Raw genomic sequence first — 4,219 nt, 5'->3', positions numbered from 1 at the left:
ACGAAGGACTTCTCTGCGACCAGGATGACGCTGCATAGAGTATCATCAGGCAGCGCGTCGTGGAACGCGCAGACGATCTTGATGTTGGTGCGATCGTTGACCACCACCTGCTTCCTTTTTGTGGTATTGATGACGAACATCGGCCTGCGGATTTTGAATTCGCTGGGCGTGTAGTACATGTCCACGCTTCTCTCCGTGACCCTCTTGTAAGCCGTGTAAGCTTCGTAAAGTTTGAGGTAATCGTCTTTGGTCATGTCGAGGTTGTAATTTTCGCGCGGGAACACTTCGTTCCTCCCGTTCTTGAGATAAACGTTCTTGATCTTGCAGTCGTCGAACTTGCTGGAATCTTTTTCCTGATTTTTATCGCGCCCGGTCTGAAAGAGCACTACGACGAAATCTGGCATGTCGAACTGTATGTTGTTGAACTGAGTCGTCACGTCGAATTCCATGTGACTTCCCGACGCCATCTTCTGCACGCACTGGTAACCGTGAAAGTGAATCGGCACCTGCGGACTTTTCAAGATCTCCGCTTTGTACTTGAGGGCGTAGTTCGTCTCGTATTCCACGATCGGCATTCTCAATTACATGCTCCGGATGACGCATTTCGCTGCTTCGGGTAATGTGTTGGCTATCGGCGTGCCGTCGGCGTTCAAGTTGGTGTATCGCATCAGTGCGTCGTTGTCGTTGGCCGCTCTTCGAAAGGTGACGCGCAATCCACCCTTCCACATGATCTCCTTGTAGTCGGAGAAGAAACCGGGCAGCAGACGCATGGGAAAGAGCACCGTGTGACTTCTCGTCGATATTTTGGTCCCCGCTTCGAACCCTCCCGCTTGATAGTATGCCGCGTCCGTTTTGGATAATTTCAATTTTCCCACTGCCGTCGACGTGATGCCTGGATAATCGATTCTGTCGATGACGGTGTTGTGTTTTCTCACCTCTACCTGCGAGAACAGGTGAGGAACGAAGTTGTCCACGAGTTTCAAATTTGCTGCGGGCGGAAACGCTTCTCTGCTTTTTTTCTTCACAACGTCGAATTGAAGGTAGAGGTCCGCTCTGTGAGGATGAACGAACCCATCCCCTACGTCCACGTCGTATTCGATCTATCTGTTCGCTTCGTTGAGATTGGCGAACGTGCGACGGTTGGGAGGGAAAGATTGCAATTCGTAACTTTCGATTTGCTCTATTTTTTTTTTTTCACTATGTGTGTTATTTATTATACGTTGATCTCCACGATGGCCGTTGTCGTGGCACCTGCGAAATCCACCACGTCTTTTTTCTCGTTCGTCACCACCAACTCTATGTCGTCTATGCGGTTGCGACATACTGGAAAATAGATCGGCGAAGAGGGTGTGTAGATGATCGGTTCCATGAACTCGGAACTGGGTTTGAACGTGGCGATGATTCCCGTCTGCTTGTGACTTGCCAGCAACCCCCCGTCCGAGGATTTCGTGATCATGCCTTCCGCCACGTTGCAGTGAACGTTCAGAGTTTCGATGGCTAGAAATTTAGGAATATTGACTGCTGTGTGCTTGATGCCAGCTTCGAGTTTTGTGTCGTTCTCGAAACCTAAAAGTTCTCCTATGGTGCCCAGGTCCACGGTCTCCGTCGCCGATAGGATTTCCACTCTGTGCGTGACCGAATTTTGAGAAAGGTACGTGCCTTTGGGTAATTGAGCTTGCAAAGTGGAAAGATTGTATTGGCCTGGCGTGACGACGATGTGTTCGCTTCCGACGCTAATTTTGTTGTTGTGCAGCGTGACGTTAGGTATGAGGTACATGCTGTAGAATGCACGCAGAGCTACGGATTTAGGATAGACGATGTCGTCGTGCAGCGTGAGTTTCAAGATTGAGGATTCGCTCGTGAGATGGAACACGCCCATCGTGTTTCAGGTTCCACAATGCTTTCTGGAAATCTTCGATCGTAGGCTTATTTATTTTAGAGAGAAACGCGAGCATGGAGAGACAGAGATGACCGCAGTTCTCGTCTCCGAAATTTTGAATGCGTTCGTCGTTGTAGTATATAGAAGTTTTGTTCGTTTTCAGATAATGGACTAAATTTGTAGGTGGAACGCCTCCGAAAGAATCGAAAACGAATGCTTTGTTATTGTCATCGTTTTTGTGGTAACATATCCAATGCGTGCCTGGATTTTCTTGACTGTCCAAGTTGACTACGCCGCATTCTCTTCTTTTAACGGTTGAAGGTAACAAGTCGGACATGAAAACTCCTCTGAAGTTTTTGATTCGTAACGGTTCGATCAGAGATTCAATGTCTCTGTTGGTGAGTGCTGCTGTTTCTTTTTTTTAAACTTTTTCATCACGCCCTTCCCTTTCTTCTCCATAGCCAGATTATGACGTTTCTGTTCTTCCAATTCCGCCTTGTTCTTCTTCGAGTCGATGACGGTTTTCGCGATAGCGGCGCTTCCGCCAGCCAAACTTCCAACGGCCCCCAATGCTGCCAGGATGGCCGGGATGCTGAATATGAAACCTCCGATCTTTTGCTGTTTCCGCGAACGCTGCAAGCGTCTCAATTGTGGAGTGCTGAGAAGCAATTTCATTCCGTGTCCTTTCGTCAAGCATGAACGTTTCTTTTCGCGTTGTTTCTTGGTGAGTAACCCATCGAGGGCACCTAGATTTTTTAGATTGGAGTATGGTATCTGGTACACGACACCCTTGGGCTTCATGTTGATGCTCTCTATATATTTTTTTTCACGGTATGTTATTTATATATATAAATGTTCTGAGATTTTTTTGTTTTGCGTAACTTTTTTTTTTCACGGTATGTTATTTATATATATAAATGTTGAGAGAGATTTTTTTTGTTTCCCTCTTGTGTAATTTTTTTTTTCAAGGTATGTTATTTATATATATGTATGTTCCGAGATTTTTTTTGTTTTGTGTAATTTTTTTTTCAAGGGATGTTATTTTATATATACTCCGCACAGCCGTTACACAATTTCTATTACGTGCTTCGTTTTCTTACCAAGAAGTTCCTTTGTCCCCTTGTACACGATTCGAGTTTTGTTCTCGATTAACATAGATAGCTTCTGGTCGGATAACATGTTAGCATATCGATCTGGTAAAAATAGACTGTATTGTGCGTTGAGCAACAAACGCACCCTGGGACCATACTGGGTAGAAACAATTGAACCGGAAGTTATCGTGTAAGGTTTGCCGACTTCCAATTCTTGAATTTTTACATACTCTACTGACAAATTTAGCATTTGTTTTAATGCTTGGGGTCACTCATTTTTTCAGTCGTCATATTGAAGGAGAGAAATTTTCAGTGTGTGTGTTAGAGAAATTTAATTTTTTTTTCACGATGTGTGTTATTTATATATACCGAAGATTATTTTTTTTCACGATGTGTGTTATTTATATATATTTTTTTTTCACGATTTGTATCGAAGATTTTTTTGTGTGTGTGCGTTAGTGGAAGAAAGTTCGTGCTTCGGAAAACGCGATGATGTGCGTGATGATTTCTTCAGTTTTCTGTTTGGACTTACGCCAATCATCAGTATATCGTCTTCTTCCCTGCCTCGCCTCGTGCAGTTTGTCCATTCTCTTGTTTAATTTTTCCCCTGCAGCCGAAAGAAGAGTGTCGAGATCATCGCACCTCATTCCACTGATCTCCCGAAGATGGTCCTTGATAAGCATTTCACAGGGGATACGAAATTTCGGATTTGTTCTTGCTACGTGTAAAAGTCTCCCTACATCTTCGCAAGCGTGTTTGAATATTTTACATAGCAGTTCGGGTGGTAAGTCGGTTATGCAAGACATGTTGTTATTATTATTTTTTTTTTTTACTGTATGTTATTTATATACCCCACCCAAGTTTTTGTTTCGTGTTCATGGCTATGGTGGTGCCCAGTGCCGCAACTCTTTCTCCCAGCGAAGCGTCTCTGCTGACGAATCTTTGAAAGCTGCGTGCTCTAACTTTCTGTCTGCTTCGTGACGTGCATCCAGATCGGTGCGAGTGGTGTTGTAAGCGATGTCGTGATCTTTGCATGCGGCGTCCAACGGATTCACACCCTTGTCTCCTCTCTCCAATCTTTTCTCGAGTTTGGTACCCGGTCTGCAGTACTGGTAGCCAGGTAAATGCATCTCGAAAGGTAACTTGTTGATGATGTCGTTCACGAGTCCTTTTCCTTCGGCCACGTTCCAGAATCTCGGAGGTAGCGTGTTGATAATTTTAATGAGGTACCCTATGCCCTTGTCGTTGT

The sequence above is a fragment of the Lepisma saccharinum genome, chromosome 14, assembly GCF_977018435.1.
Source record: "Lepisma saccharinum chromosome 14, izLepSacc3.1, whole genome shotgun sequence".
NCBI lineage: Eukaryota > Metazoa > Arthropoda > Insecta > Zygentoma > Lepismatidae > Lepisma > Lepisma saccharinum.
The sequence above is the reverse complement of the archived record's forward strand: the minus strand, read 5'-3'. Positions refer to the sequence as shown.